Genomic DNA, 17,730 nt, shown 5'->3' with positions numbered 1-17,730 from the left:
TTTTTCCGGCCAATAACATACAATTCGAAATTTTCGAAATGAATAGAGGCAAATTTTATTTGCAGAATTTATCGACACATTTTAGGGTTTCAAAGTATAGAATTTCGATTTATTAACCACTGCTTTCAGCGCCACCATAGTGCTTAAAAGCCGTGCTCGATTGAAAAAGAGCGCAGTCTTTCGAGACAGCCCGCTTCACTAGCTTTCTTAACAGTGACAACCAGTAGTAGTAATACTAATAGTAGAAGTAGTAGTAGTGCAAGTAGTAGTAGTAGTATTACAAGTTATCCTACGCGTATTTTCATTACAATTACTTCTATTTCTTATTTTGAAAATACAATACGCGATTTATGGAAAGCCTATTACAACTCAGACGCTAATAAAGATGATTTTATTAGATAGAAAAATGTACTAATTACTGCTTTGAATTCTCTTGAAAAATATATGTTACAGCCTAACTTAAGTAAAGCAATACGACAGAGATGTCAAAATTGCGCTTCTCATTTGAATTCAATCGAAATCAATTTAAATAAATCCATAAAAGTCGGAGGTAATGTTAACCCATTACGAGTCATTCCAAACCAAATTGAAGGGGATGGAGTTATATGGCGTGAAATAAATTCAGCATTTGAAAAACGTATCATTACTGCATTCATAGCCAATCAAGAACATACAGATATAAAGTCATTCTTAAAAGCAGCAAATAAACTCTTACAATTACAAATATCAAAATATCTTTCAATTCATAATGTTCGAAAAATAAATATAGAATGTCAGCTCAATTGACTGTAATAAAAGATAATGTAGAGGACATTCAAGTAAAGTATTTCAACACCGAAAATGTTTCCATTTATAAAACGACAGATCTTAAATTATGGTTTACAGAAAATATTGAAAATGTTGTACTTAAAATTTTAGAAGAATTTCAAGAAAAAGATTCCGATTGGACATTAAAAACTATCATCGGTATTACTGTTAATATAAATAAATTTAATCCTTTTAAACCTGGCTCATATATTCAACTACCAAAACAAATAGCAGATAAAAAAGCATGTATCAATGTTCAAAATACAGATAATAAATGTTTTAAATGGGCTGTACTTACCTGTCTTCATCCAGCTAGATTTCATAGCGAAAGAGTTCAAAATTATATGCCCTTTGCGAATGAATTGAAATTCGATGATATAAACTTTCCTTTTGAGGTAAAGAATATTCCTAAATTTGAAAAATTGAATAGTATTTCAATAAAACTATACATACTAAAAAAATACGGTTTCAAATTCGAAGTCTCACCATATTATATATCAACTTTAAAACAAGATAAGCATGTCAATCTTTTGTTACTACAAAGCGATTATATTGATGAGAATGAAACAGAAAAATCTAATAGATCAAATAACAATGATAATTTCAAATTAAAATTCCAGTATGTATGGATTAAAAACTTATCTGCTCTTGTTAGAAGTCAAGTAACGAAACATACTGCACAAATTTATCTATGTGTACGCTATCTTCACTATTTCAATAATGAAGAAAAATTGAATATTCATGAGACAGATTGCTCAAAATTAAATAAATATAGAGTTAATCTACCTAATTTTCCTCTTCTGAAATTTAATCATTACGATCGAAAAGAAATGGTTCCATTTATTATGTATGCTGATTTAGAGTGCTTATTGAAACCAGTAAATAATGGATAATCCTTCCAAGATCATGAAGCCTTTAGTGTGGGATTTTATATAAAATGTAGTTATGATGATTCTAAATCAATCTTTAAAATGTATAGAAAAAAATTGAATGAAGAACAATCACCCGCACAATGGATTATCAAACAATTTCAGATTTTGTTAGATGAAATAGAACAAATATATAAGAATGCTATCGAAATGAATCTTTCGTGGCGCAATCAAATGGATTTTAACTTTAATTTAATTTAATAAATTTTAATTTAAGATGAGCAAAATGTGTCATATTTGTAGAAAATATTTTCAACATGATGAAACAAGAGTTAGAGATCATTGTCATTGACGGGCCGATTTAGAGGTGCTGCACACGCATCCTGTAATTTAAATTATAAGAATTCTTATTTTATACCAGTCGTCTTCCATAACCTTACTAAATATGATTCTCATTTTATAATAGAAGAAATAGCTACTAGCTCTGATTTTGAGGGAAATGTGACTGTTCTAGCTGAAAACAAGGAAAGATATATAGCTTTCACAAAACACGTGGATGGTAGTACTATAAATTTTCGATTTATTGATTCGTTTCGTTTTATGCCATCATCTCTCGAAAAACTGGCTTCACACTTATCCAAACCAAATATCGTAGAGCATGAATTCAAGATAGATAAATATACAAAAACACAAATAGAATTATTGAAGAGAAAAGGCGTTTTTGCATATGAGTATGTTAACAGTTTTGAAAGATTAAAACAGACTCAATTACCACCTATCGAAGATTTTCATAGTTAATTGATAGATAGCAACATCTCTGAAGCTGACTATGAGCATGCTCAAAAAATGTGGAATGCATTTAACATCATTGATTTAGGACAGTATTCTGATTTATATTTAAAAACTGACGTATTACTCTTGGCTGATATTTTTGAAAATATTCGTAAAACTTGTATGGATGCGTATCAACTCGACCCAGCATACTATTATACTACTCCTAGATTAACATGGGATGCTATGTTAAAGTGCACAAAAATTGATCTAGAACTTTTAACCGATATAGACATGGTTTTATTCATCTAAAAAGGTATTCGAGGAGGTATTAGTCAATGTTGTAATAGATATTCAAAAGCTAATAATCGATATATGGGCTCAGAATACAATGAAAAAGAACCAAGCAAGACTTTGATGTACTTCGATGTTAACAATTTATATGGATGGGCGATGACGCAATCATTACCGTATAAAAATTTTAAGTGGGTCTCCAACATCGATGAGCCTAATTTTTTCAATGTTTCCGATAATAATGAGGTTGGATACATTTTAGAAGTTGATCTAGAGTATCCAAAAGAGCTACATGATGAACATAAGGACCTTCCACTTTGTCCTGGACATAACACACCACCCGGATCAAGACAAAAAAAACTTTCAACAACACTGTATAATAAAGAACGGTATGTCATTCATTATAGAACGCTAAAGTAGGCTATTGAATACAGACTCAAATTAAAACAAATACACAGAGCACTACAGTTTAATCAAAAGCCGTGGCTTAAAACTTATGTAGATTTGAATACGGAAAAACGCAAACAAGCTAAAAATGAATTTGAAAAGTTATTCTATAAACTCATGATTAATACAGTATACGGAAAGACTATGGAGGATGAAAGGAAGCGAAAAGACTTTAAATTAATTAGTGCATGGAGTGGTAGATATGGAGCAGAAGCACGGATCGCCTAACTCAACTTTCATAGTAGTTCAATCTTTGATGAAAATTTAGTAGCAATACAGTTATCATGGACGTCTATTAGTATTAAAAAACCAATATATATTGGACTTTGTATGCTCGATCTCTTAAAAACATTAGTATATGACTTCCACTATGGCTACATAAAAGAAAGACTAGCTTATAAAGTAAAATTACTTTATACTGATATAGATAGCCTCGTATATGAATTTCAATATCTTGATATATATGAAGATATATATGATTGAAATAATGAATGAAGATATCAATAAATTTGATACATCAGATTACTCAGAAAATAATAAGTTTAATATGCCGTTAGTTAATAAAAAAGTTCTTGGTATTATGAAAGATGAATGCAATGGTAATATTATGAGAAAATTCATTGGGCTTCGAAGTAAAATGTATAGTATACTAATAGAAAACCAACAACCAATAAAGAAAGCAAAAGACGTAAAATCACATACTGTCACAAAAACAATAGATCATGAAGATTATCGAAACTGTTTATTGGATTTAGAAATTATTATGCGCGAGCAATGCAATATACGAAGCGTATTACATCAAGTAAAAACAAAAAAAGTGCAGAAAGTAGCACTAAGTCCATATGATGATAAGCGATGTATATTCGATAAAAATCCTGATCCACTTCAATGGGGTCATTACAAAACTATTGAAACGTCAAAGCTTAAAATCAGCAGTGCGGAACAACGAAGGAAAAGAAAGATCATAGAAATGGAAGAAAATCTTCAAAAAAGTTGTAAGCTTCCTCCAACTTCCGATAGAAGTCGCTTAGGATAGAGTAGTAATAGTTAGTTAGGAAGAGACTAAGGATAGAATAGTGACAGAATGGGGACAACGGTAGAGTGGAGGACAACGGTAGACATGGCGACTGAAGTCGGAGGAGTAGAGCAATGGAATCATATGAGAAATTACTTATGTGGGGATAAGGCGAAAAGAGAGGAAAATTACGGCGGCTCGAGTTCTCAGAGAGAGGATGCATAGTACAAAACGCAGAACACACCTCAGTCCATCGTAGTTATTCAGCAGCAGTTTGAAGCAACAGCAGTAGTCTTTTCCTAGTTCTCCTATTCAACTTCTAAATTTTCTCTTAAAAGTAAGTTTCGTATATACGAGTAGCTCTCTAACTATATCCTAGTAGTATTAATTATTGATTGATTTTTTTTTTATTGTAGAATAGATTTTTCAAAATCAATAAAATAGCAAAATCAGCTTTCTTACCTAGAAAGACAATGTCGCAGTTAGAAAATAACTGTACCTATAAGATAACGAAATTAAGATGGTTTAATACTCGCTATGGATTTAGTGTAGTAGTTACCGTAGACGACGAATATGAGATATTTCTACCAAAGCGAGTAAGCTTAGCGTTACAAAAAGACGAAGATATGTTACGGAAATTGTACGAGACCATTGAGAAAAAAGAATTATTTTGAATTTAAAAATTAAATTATTATAATGTGTAAATGTATATATATAGTAAATAAATTTATATTTAAAATTTTAATTATGTCTTTAATCCTAATTTAATTATTCCTTCAAATCCTTTTTTTTTGGAGAGGTTGAGTAATTACTTATGCGTTCTTTCCGCTGAGTTTCGACTTAGTGTAAAGGTCTCATAAGCAATGTTAGTAGTGGAGGTACCGCACAGCTGTGAGCGATGGTTGGGGCTCTCACCATTCCCTAATAAAAAAAAATAAGAAAGAGAGAAGGGGGCGATTTCGGCGGCTCGAAAAGCGTAGTGGTGGGGTTATATTCTAAAATAGCGAGAAGATGTTAATATGAAGCCCATTCTGTTCGAAGCAGTGGTAAAAAGAAGAAGTAGTAGAAGCTTAGCCATGCCAACTATAAGAGACAACAGGAGATCTCGCTCCTCTTCTAAGCATGTATGGTTTCCGAAGAAAGTTAAAATACACCATCTTTCATACGAAGAAAAAGACTCTAGAAAAGGTATTTGGGAGCAGATAGCACGAGATCACGAACGTTTCCAAAGACGTATTGCCGAATTGAATAAAGTTATATCGCGAGTATTATTCAAGAAACGTATATTGATGATGAATCGAATGCTTGGTCCTATATTAGAAAATCATCACACTATATATATGTTAAATAAAATGGAAATCTAATTTAAAGTAGAGGGAGGCGGTTGTGGCGGCTCGAAAACCAAAGTAGTGGAGAGAAGTTTTAAAAGAGCTGTGAGCCTCGAAGAGCTTCATTCTGTCTCAAGAATCGAGTAGTAGCAGCAGCAGCAGCATCAGCACCAACAGCAGTAAGAGCAGTAGTAGAAGTAGTAGTAGAAGTAGTAGTAGAAGTAGTAGTAGAAGTAGTATTAAAAGAAGAATACGTAACATTCTAGATCTCTTTACCTACAGCAAGATAAATTGTGAAATGTTGAATAACATTGGAATGAAGTTTTTCGATATACTTCCTGAAAAATGTCATTATGAATTGCATGAAGATGAGAATTATCTAATAACATTCATGAGACAAGATGATTCTCGAATTATTCTTGAACTCGATTGTGAGTTCGAAATTGTTCTACTGGACCGAATGTCAAAAGCGATAATTCATCATTTGGATCTTCTTATTTATCTTTCTGATAGAGTACAAAAATATGCATTATTTATTCAATATCATGGATGTGATCGATTTCAATTTAATATTAAGTAAATGTATTTGTATATCTTATTATATCTCAATAAAGATTGTATTATATAAATTTATTTTCTAGAGAGGTCAATGAGTCATTAGTGTTTCTATTAAAGCAGGTTTCGACTTGTCTTAATGGACTCACTAGTGTCGAATATAAAAATGGAAGTAACTCACAAGTAAGAGCGAAGGTTGAGGCTCTTATCCTTAAAATAAAAAAATATCAATGTAATATTTATAAATGAAAACAACACTATTTATTTAAATACAAGCTAGATACATATAAATTTATATTTGTAATTCATTGTTGTATAGTCTCCTTATTTATTCAAGAATCGTGAGTATCATGAAAGCCAAGCCATTTTACGAAGACTTTATTACCACATCTTCTGAGAATTTTTTCTACAAAATAGATATCAGGATAAATAGCTTTCCGTAGTTCTTGCTCATAAAAACCACCAACAATGGGATTTTCTTGATAATCTAGTAGGTGATATGTTACAGGTTTAGTTCTCGAAATACGATGAATAGTAAAAATGTCTGTAGACCAATTAGGCATATATCCTTTTTCAAAAACGTGTTTAGACTTGCTCACTCGCACTTTATCTCCTATCTGGAATTTCGGTTTTTTGAAAAGACTGTTTAGTCGAAACCGACTAAATTTCAATTCATTTGCAAAAGAATCGTTATTCCTTAATAACACTATCATGCCAATCAACACTATGAGCTGGCGCGCCACGTCATTTCAAAACAAGCTCTTATCTAATCTTTGATCTCTCCTATGACTCTCTCTCTCTCTCTCTCTCTCTCTCTCTCTATTTCTCGCTCTCTGCTTTCTCTGCTTTTCTCACAAGAGGTCGCGTGTCGAAGAAAAAAAAAAGGTTTAGTTCAGATTCAGCATAGAACGTTTCCGGACGTACTAATCGCTCGCGAGAGAATTAAAAAATTTCAAACAGTACTTGTTCAATATTATCACACAAAGAGTTTCTGTTCGCGAATCCTCCGTGTGCGCGGACGCGACACGCATCTTTTCATCTCACAAATCTTAATCTTTTTTCAATTCTATTTCCCTATCATCATTCCCCGCATTCCAAGTATTTCTATTCTCGATTTCTGACGTAACGTGCACTCATAATATTCACGCATTCAACCGCTGCTTCGCAGTCCATTCAACAAAGATCAATTGATAAACCGCTGCTTCGCAGCTTATACGAATAAAAGATCAATTGATCAACCGCTGCTTCGCAGCCTACTCAACTAGACGGACAACCAACAACTTACACACACACACACATACACCACAATATCGCACATTATTATTTGTAATTTTAACTTAGTTTCCGATCGAGGGAGTTTTGCCTGGCAACAGGCTTTCTTCCTTAGAGCCAAAATTATATATCATTTGGCTCCTAAGTGTTTCTTTTAATTTGACACCTTTCCCATACCACAATTTCTTATCAAGTCCAAAATACGAATGAGATATTAATTTCAAAAAAAGGGAGGGAAGTAAAGAGTTTTTTTTTCTTCGCGTTGAAGTAAAGGAACAACGGCTAGAGCTTTACGTTTTAAGCATACAAAGACGATGATCGTAAGAGAATCGTATCAAGACCTGCATTTCATTTTCTTTAGTCACGTCTTTAGGCTTCATATTTATTGTGCGATGTTTTCGATTATTATAAGATTCTATTAAACTGGGGGGAAAGTCAATCCACTTATAATTTCCTATTAAACTGAGTTTTTTCCACATAATATTTTTTAGTGTTCGATTGAAACGTTCACAAATTGATGCTTTAAGATTGCTATAAGAAGAATAAAGGTTTATTTTATATTTTGTCATTAGACTTTGAAAATTTGTATTGTAGAATTCTTTGCCTCTATCCACTTGGAGATTTTTAGGAATGCGTCCCTTTTTTAATACAGACTCCATTGCGTTAGTGACGTCTGTAGCAGTTTTCTGTTTTACAGGAACTCCCCAAACATATTTAGAGAACATATCTATAATAGTTAATAGATAGCGAAAACCTTTATTCTCTCTAGAATAGCTTTGCATCTCAACAAGATCAGCTTGCCACGTCTCATCTATTCCACGTATATCGACTTTTCGACGAGGATAGTTTCGATGTGCTGATTTATGTAACTCATCCACCACTCTTTGATGTTTCATTTTTCAATCTATTTGTTAATATTGATGTAAAAAGTCAAACGGCGTAATCTTTATTTCTTTCTCATTATTATTATTATTATTATTATTATTTTTTTTTTTTTACAGGGAGTTGCGGAATCCTTTTTGCGGATTCCCCTTAGTCTTTCTGACTGAGGGGTTATGTGGGACTCCCCAAAATAAAAAAAAATAAAAAATAGGCCTACCCACTAAACCGCCATCTCCTTGATGTCCTTCTCCCCAGCCAGCGACTATGTTGATATTACTTCTGACTGGAGGTTCTGTCTGTGTTCGTTCGTTCGTGTCGTTCCTCCGTATCTCGTTACGTCGCGTTACTTCGTCTGCTCAGTCAACTGTCAGGGAGCCGTCCGCGTTCTTACGTCTCAGTATAGTTTCCGTATAGGTAGCGACTAAGTGCCACCATTCGCATTCACGCAGCATCAGAGCCACGATGTTATCGGGGGTGATGCTGCCGACCGTTTCTTCCAGTTCCTGTCTGAGTCTTGTCCAGCGGTCACACGCGAAAAACGTGTGTTCCGCGTCATCTCGTTCGTGTCCACAGTACTTACAATTGGGTGTTCGTAGTCTGTTCATATTGTAGAGGTACCGACGGAAGTACCCGTGGCCTGTCAAGAGCTGGGTGACGTAGAAATTTACATCACCAAATTTCCTTCCGAGCCACAACCTCAAGTCCCGTATCAATCGTCTCATCCAGTTACCACCTCGTTCCTCTGTCCATCGGCCTTGACAAATGTCAATTGTCCTGCCGCGCTCAGCGATTGCCGCGCTCTTTCGTCCTATGTCCGTACTGCTCCCGTAGATCCTTTTGCGTTCAAAGGCCAGAAAATCCACGGGTATTACGCCAGCCACCACCAAAACAGCCTGCGCAGAGACTGTTCGGTAGGAGCAAGCGATTTGCAGTGCGCCCTGTCTCTGTACCATCATTATCGTCTTACAGTATTTTTTTATCTTCAGGGAGTTTGCCCATATTTCCGCGCCGTATAGAAGGATCGAGTGAGCTGTCGTCATTAACAGTCGTCGTTTTCCCGATCTCGGTCCCGTCGTATATGCCATCAAGCGACTCAAGGATGCTATCCTCTCTGCCGCTTTCCGGGTTGTTTTCTGTATATGAGGCCAGAAGGTCATCTTCGTATCGAGGGTGACCCCAAGGCACTTGACTTCCCTCTTGGTCTCTATCTCGCATGTCCCCACCCTCATGTGCAGTATCGTTTGTATGCGTCTTCTCGTGAGAAACATCAGTTCCGTTTTTTCCGTTGCGAGTTGTAGTCCGTGGTTTGTCATCCATCGTCCGACTCGTCTCATGGTCTGGTTCAACGCCAGCTGTGCCAGATCGGGGGACCTCTCCGTAACTACCGCCGCCACGTCATCAGCATAAGCGACGAGGGTCCTTCCGAGCGGCATCCCAAACCGAAGCAAGCTATCGTATAAGCCATTCCAGAAGTCAGGTCCCAGTATCGACCCCTATGCCACCCCAGCGGTGACCTGTCTCGTTACTTGTCCTTCGATCGTCTCATACGTTATCCGTCTGTTAGTTAGGTAATCCTCCACAACCCGAAGCAGGTATGGCTGGATCCCGAAGTTGCTTTTCAGCGCCTCCAAGATATCCTTCCACCTGGCTGAATTGAAAGCATTCCTGATGTCAAGCGTCACCAGCAACACTATAGGTCGCGCAGCGTGGAAGTGTCTGTCTAGTTCCAGGAAAGAATCGACCACCTTTTGGATCGCTCCAATCGTCGATCGACCCCTCCTGAAACCGAACTACAAATCTGATAAACCTCCTCCGGTTTGTATCGCATCCATCAGTCTCGCTCTCAGTAGTTGTTCAAAGAGTTTACCAGTCGTGTCAAGTAAGCTCAACGGTCGGTAAGCCGAAGGCGTGCCAGGATCGCCCCTACCTTTTGGGATAAGAACGAGCCTTGCCACCTTCCACCGGTTACTGAATGTTCCTGTCGTCAAACACGTGTCGTACACGTCGAGGAGTATCTCCGGCCGTAGACGAGCCACAAGCCGGAGGATCTCGGATGGTACTCCGTCCGGTCCCGGTGCCTTACCCGTCTTCATCGCATTCGTTGCTCTGATCTGTCTTGTTTGTAATGTATGTCTGGGACATCTTTTTCCTGTATGGTTCACACAGGATCAAAATATCCGCGTCATGCAGTCCTACTTCTGTTCAGGTTTCCTTGTACTACTCTGTCCGTTTTTCGGCACGCCTTCTGCGCTCCTCCAGCGCGGCCCGGAACACGGCACACCTGCCGTTTCCGGCGAGGTGAGCGACGCTCCCATGCCCGGCCTCGGAGCACAGTGGGCAGACCGGTTCTCCTTTGCATTCCGTCGCGTAATGTTCGGATGCGCCGCATTTGCGGCAGCATTTCGTCCTGTCCTTGTCCGTACATTCGGCCTTCACGTGGCCGAAGCCCAGGCACCTGTAACATTTCGTCACCGTCATTCTTTTTCGGACGCGGCAGTGCACCCAGCCAATTCTGATCCGACCGCGCCGGAGCAGCGCCTCGGCTTCCCGCGATTCCATTTCGCAGACCGCCATATACTGCTCAGCACGGTTAGGACCGAAAATGTGGACCCGAAAGTCTGTGTCTCACCCAGACTCTCGTCTGAGCGCGTCCGTCACGTCTTCCGGAGTCGCAACGCAGTCCAGATCCATGATCTCCAATTGTACCTTGAAAGTCATAGCCCTGACACTGCCCGCTTCCCCGATGGCCTCCTGGATCTGTCGTTCAAACACGTCGCGTCCATCTGGTTTGTCTGTGTCTACCTGCAGCTTCAATAGGCACAGACCTCTCTTCGTCTTCCTCAGGGTCGTCACCTGTACCTGACTCTCCTTCGGATCGATCGTTGTCCGGATTTTTCGTACGATATCGGAGTACGACGCATGTGTCCCCGGTTTGACGAGGACAGCGAGTCCTCTTTTCTGGTGGGCCGATCTGTCCTTGTCAGGTCAATTCCTTGCGTCCGTTTTCTTTTTTGTTTTTTTCCGTGTAACGGTCTGCCAGTCTTTGGTCGAATCTGTCGTCGATGGCCTCTTTTGTGAGGGCTCCGACGTGGTTCCGGTCAGCGAACGTTTCCATTTCGTCTGTGGCGTCTCTGCGTTGTTGTTCGTCGTCGTGCTTGTCTTGTTGCTGTCTCGTCGGTGTCCTTCCGGAGCTGTGTCCATCCGCTTGTGCAGCGCAATGTCCACAGTCTCGAGAATTGTCTTGATTCCAGTCTTCACTGTCATATTCATGTTTTTTTGTATGTTTGGTGCTTCGGCCATTTTTGTCGCCGTCTCTTGTATTAGCCTTAGCAGTTCAGTCATGTCTCGTGTTTTGTTTGTCGTGGGTGTTCGTCCTGACGTCTGTTCTTGGTTGTCTGTGGCGGAGGCGTAACTCACCCCGCTGCCGCCACTTGATACACTGTCTGCCCTCTGTCGTTCTGGTATGTTCAGTGTATTTTTGTTCGTATCGTTTCGTTTGGTCCTCCTCTTCGCCATGCACAAGGTGCGGCCCTCAAAATCCTTGCCGCTGCCCGTGGCCACCGGGGCTTTCACCCGATCGGAACCCGGGGTGGATTCTCCCTGAGGAGGGATTACCACTTGAGGTAAATAAATGTTTTCTTTGTGCATTTTCCATAGTTTTCTGTCCCGTTATGCTAGAGGTCCCTCGTGGTCGCGACTCCACGAACCGCGCTAGGACAACGCACGGCCCCTGAGGTCCCCCCCCTGTGTGTTTACCCTGTGTGTTCAGTGTTTCTCCCTGTGGTGTGTGCGTGTATGTAAGTGCCCATGGGCAAAACCGGGCTTCGTTCACGGGGAGAGCCCGTTTAGAGAGATCCCCTTCATTCGCTTTCGGGCGGCTCCGTTTAGAGGAGTCCCCTACCATTCGCTTTTCGGTAAGACCCGTTTATAGGGTCGCCGAGCATTCACTTCCCCGGTTTGCCAGAAGGCGTGTGTGTGTGAGTGTTTGCGTAGTGTGTGAGTGTGTATGTGTATAAGTGATTAATGGTTGGACACATCGGCAGAATACCATTATCTTTTGCGTCATTTGTGAGCCATATCTTCCTCTTGGCCGTGTCCGTTATGGCGTTGGTGCTCAGAGTATTGACGCGACGGACAACGTTTCCACCGGGCACGTCGTGGACGTTGGAAGCTAGCATTTGCCCAGTGAGGTGTTACCTTTCACTGGACCAGCCCGGCATTATCATTATTATTATCATTATTATTATCATTATTATTATTTGCTTGTAAATATTGAATCGCTTCTCCATACGATCGTAATTGTTTTCTTATTGTAGTTAAAGATTTTCTAATATTATTTATTGTAGTCGTAAGCGTAGTGACATTAGCTTCATTAGTTTTTTGTAACGTTCGTAAGTTTACAGCATCGTTACTCTCCTGAGGATCAGCTATATTAGAAATTATTTTGTTATCCACGTCGTATTGTCCGTCTTTAGTGATTTTATACTCTACACCAGGAGGACCTCCATTACCTTCCTTTTTATTCAATATACGTCCAAACACATCAACACTCATTTTATTACTAAGGAATATTTAGGATTCTTTTAATATATATAGCCAGCTTCACGTAATTCTTCAATGATTGAATGAATTTCATTAATATGACTAGGATTACCGGGGTTTGTTCAGCGATAAGCAATCTCAATCGATCAACGAGCTCGTTTGGATCATCTAAATATACATAATCAAATAATGTACCTTTTCTTGCTATTTTAAAGTTAGGAAAAAGCCTCTTCCATCAATAGTCAATTTTCGCTTCGTAGCACTACCGCTAAAAGATAAATTTGGACCAATATACTTTTTGAATTTATTTACATGCTTATTGGGATATTCTTCATTTGTTTCATATCTCTTACGATGAGCGTTAGTTATTTCAAGAATATTTATATAATTTTCAATATCCGATGAACTGATTAATTTAGAATTAGGTTCTTTACGAAAGAGAAGTTCCATTAATCCAGGCGTCTTACTGAATGCTTTATCATTCACAGTCACATTATCGTTTTTGAAAGAAATTGGAGAATTGCCTATGACATATGTATTTTCATGCAAGCGAACGCTAAATGTTTTGTCTAAATTACTTTTCTGTCAAGGTTCATGCAATAGTCGAATATAGTTTCCTTCAATCGAATCATCCAATAGCTGTTTTTGTTGTTTTGTAGTTATATTTGAACTAACTTTGTCTAAATTTCTATCAAGTGATGATTCACTAGTCATATCAAATTCGTCTTCATCAGCATTATCATCATCATCATCATCAGCAGCAGCAACAGCAGCAATAGACATAGAGGATTCAAATGTAGAATCAAGCGGATGTAATGTAGAATTTAAGTCATTAACAGTACTATTGAAATATCGAGATTTATAGGGAGTGTCAGCTGTTGTTTTTGACTTAAAAACTTTATCGAACGTAATTTTCTTCTCCTTGTTCGTTTCCTGTTCAGTATTATCGTTAGTTTTATCAATAGCTCCCTCCACAAGATTCTTCAATGGATCAACCATAGGTTTAAAAGTTTCATTCGATGTATTTTCTAAATCAGCTTTGTCACGTTTTATTAGTTGATACTTACGTTTGATGGTATCATGAGTCTCAGATAATTGCTCGAGCATCTTCTTTTCTTTTTAAAAATTAGCCATGTTGACGCTTGTAATTTCTAAAGTTGAATAATCTTCATTCGTTCACTCGGCTATATTTATAGTAAAAAAATCAAATCCTTTTCTATACCGTCCATGATTGATTGGTCTATCTCTATCAATAACTATAAATCCATGATCATCGTCTCTCCAACATTTTGAACAAATTGCTTTAAACTTCTCAAAAGTCATATCTGAGTTAACATGATCGTTGTAAATATGTTTAATATTCACGTCATCTTGTCGAAACAAAACTAGTAAATTCACATTATCTTGAATGAGATGCTTCGGTATGCCAGCGTATGACTGACAGAGATAGAAACTATCTACTTTTTTATGTCTTCCCATACAGAAGAATGTTCTCACGTTGTCTTGCTTTTCAGTTGCTATATCGTCAAAAATCATGATGGAATTTGAATTAGCTTTATCCGGTGAAACAACTGCCTCATGCTCGCTGAATGCATAATACTGTATACCATCAATCGGTTCCAATAAATCTTTTAAAAACTTATACTTTCGTTGATTGAGAGACTTTGAATAAACATAAACGTTTTCGAATCTAAGTCCATTAGAATGTGTGATTAGTGTTAGCAAACAGTTAATTTTCCAACAGTTACTAGGACCACAGAAAACTGCTCGTATACTGTCAGGTAGTAGTTCACCATGTCTTTTTTCTCGTTTTTCCGTCTCAACAACACTATCAAAATTTATGATTTGTAACTTAAGTGGTTGCTCTTTGAAGTCCATATTGTTTTCTAGTCACCGATGGAACGACGAATGAGACTACTAACTATAAAAAGACTGTTTATATATTTTTTAGTTTCATTAAGACTTTGTCTTCTGATGAGGTATGATCATTCGTCACAAAAGAAAGACTGGTGGTGCTAGCTTAGTGAATAAGATTATTAGTAACTTACTATTCGAAGTTCATTTGCCTGGTTATCAGTATTGCAGGCTGGGAACTAAATTGAAAAAACGACTTCCTCGTGGAGATCCTGGAAAAAATCCGCTAGATGCTGCTTGTAAAGATCATGATATTGCTTATTCTTAGAATCGAGAGAACATTGAGGCGAGAAACGAAGCCGACAAAATTCTAGCTAAACAGGCCTGGGATCGAGTGCAAGCGAAAAATAGTAGTTTTGATGAGAAAGTTGCTGCATTTGCTATAGCCAACATAAGGAAATTTAAAAGTAAACTTGGTATGGGTGTTAAAATTTTAAAACGAGGAAAGAAACGAAGTAAGGGATTAAAAAATCATCAACAACAACGACAGCGACGAAAGACACATGTAAAAAGTAAAAATCTATCAATTGCATTGAAAAAAATTATTAACGCTGCCTCGAGAAGTGTTGTACCTAGTAATAAATCACTCTTCGTCATTCGTTCGGCTATAAAATGTGCTAAAGAAACTGTGAAGAAGGCTGAAGGAAGAAGAAAAATAAATATGCTTCGTATTCTACCAATTCCTAGTAAAGTAGGTGGAGCTCTTCCTCTTTTAACTCCATTATTTGCTGCTTTGAGCGCCACTGAAGCTCTAGCTGGAGGAGCTGCTTCAATAGCAAAAGCCGTTCACAGTGCTAAGGCCGCTCAAAATCAATTAAAAGAAGATCATAGATACAATAAAACTATGGAAGCTATTGCTATTGGTAAAGGACTTTATTTGAAACCACATCATAAAGGTTATGGTCTTCATCTGAAACCATATTCAAGTGGAATTTTCGAGGTGTTTTCATGCGTGATGCTTTACCGGTCGATGGACCCCGATATCAAGAGACAGCTATGTCGATGAGAGGTTATGTATTTTGATAGTTTTGGTAATCTAGAGTTGCCTATAGATCTATTGCTTTATCACAAAGTTAATAGAATCATGTATAATTATATTAGATATCAAGATTTTAATACATACAATTGCGGCTATCTTTGTCTCAAATTTCTTTTAAACAAACTATAGAAAAGACAACTAGTATAAAAAATACTCACTCAACGAATGACTATCATTTGATATGAATCTGTCATGGAGAATACACTGACATTAAGTCTCTTGGGAACATTATCCGTACTCGAATCATATTATTTTCCACCGATCGAAATGATACCAAACAAAAAATACGTTCTTGGTCTAGCTGAGCTGTTAACATTTAATTCGATACCAAACATTGACGTTGGTTATAATAAATTTTATATTGAAGGTAAAGAAGCTATCGTTTTACCGACTGGTAGCTGAGAAATAGAAGATACTGAAAGCTTTCTCAAAGAAGCATTAGCACCTAAAGGTATATCGTTTACCCTGAAACCAAATAATAATACTTTACGTAGTGTCATTCATGGCAGTCAAAAAATACATTTTGAACCAGAAGATTTTATTGGATCAATTTTAGGCTTCACTAAACGCACGCTCGTTGAAAACTAAACACATAGTTCTGACTTTCCCGTCACTAAACTCAAAGTCAACGCTTTACATGTAGAGTGTAATATTACTATAGGCTCTTACATAAACGATCGCAAAGTACATACTATATATGAATTTTTCCCAGCAGTCCCACCTGGATATAAGATTATAGAAGTTCCCTCTCACGTCATTTACCTTTCAGTCGCTGTGAGGAGCATTGATCATTTTCAAATTCATATAGTTGATCAAGACAGAAACCTAGTTAACTTTCGAGGAGAAGTCATCACAGTGCGAGTACATATAAAGACCATATCTTACAATAGTAATGGGTATCATTTGCAATATAAAGAGCGGTCGAGGCTATATTAAAAGACAAAAATGTCAATCAGCAACCAGTCAACAGTGAGCTATCAGACCGCTCACACCTCAGAACATTCAATTCCTGAAAAGCTTGAGACTAAATGTCGAAAATCGTGGAAGAAAATATTGTGCATATTAGTGTGCTGTATAAAACAACAACAACAATATGGAGGGAATTCTAGACATTCATTCAGCTGTCGCTTTCGATGAGTCTATAGCTCATTATGAAGTTCATGCGCATCAGCCTTATTCATTATCATATTTCAATAATAGCGATGAAATCCATATAGCAATTCAACATCAAATTTATCTCTGCTTCCATCACGCAGTATGATTCATATTTGTGGTCGGTTGACTAAGCCAGACGGTATTACGCCAGTGGAGAACACTTTATTAGTCAACAACGCCCTCTGTAATTTATTTGACGAAATACGATATGAAATAAATGCTATTGAAATTGATAAAGTGAAAAATGTAGGCTTAACGAGCCTCATGAAAAATTCGCTTTCACTCAATCCATGTCAAAGCTCTATCGCTGAAAATGCTGGATGGAATGGTGATAACAATGAAGTTTTAATATGTAATGCCCTAGGTTATTTTGATGTTAATATCCCTCTTAGTATGTTGATGGGCTTTACTGAAGATTATCGGAAAATTGTAGTCAATGTCAAGCATGAACTTATTCTAACAAGATCAAGAGATGATTTGAATGCTATTTTAAGTACTCCAATAGGGAATCCTGCTGCTTTAGAAAAATAAAAAATTAATTTAACTAAGGTTGAATGGTTGATGCCATATTTAATGGTTGCAGACAAAGAAAAAATCAAATTACTCAATCAGATTGGACGAGATCGTGCAATTACAATGAATTATCGTACTTGGGAAATGTATGAGTATCCAAAATTACCACGTACATCAAAGCATATTTGGAGTGTTAAAACTTCCAATCAATTGGAAAATCCTCGCTTTGTTATTTTAGCTTTTTAAACTAAACGTAAAAATCAAGCGAGTATTAATTCTAGTAATTTTGATCATTGTAATGTTAGTAATGTGAAGCTATTCCTCAAT

This window comes from Phymastichus coffea, unplaced genomic scaffold, assembly GCF_024137745.1.
Source record: "Phymastichus coffea isolate CEN01 unplaced genomic scaffold, Cenicafe_Pcof_1.1 PCOF00035, whole genome shotgun sequence".
Taxonomy (NCBI): domain Eukaryota; kingdom Metazoa; phylum Arthropoda; class Insecta; order Hymenoptera; family Eulophidae; genus Phymastichus; species Phymastichus coffea.
Note: the sequence above shows the minus strand (reverse complement) of the source record.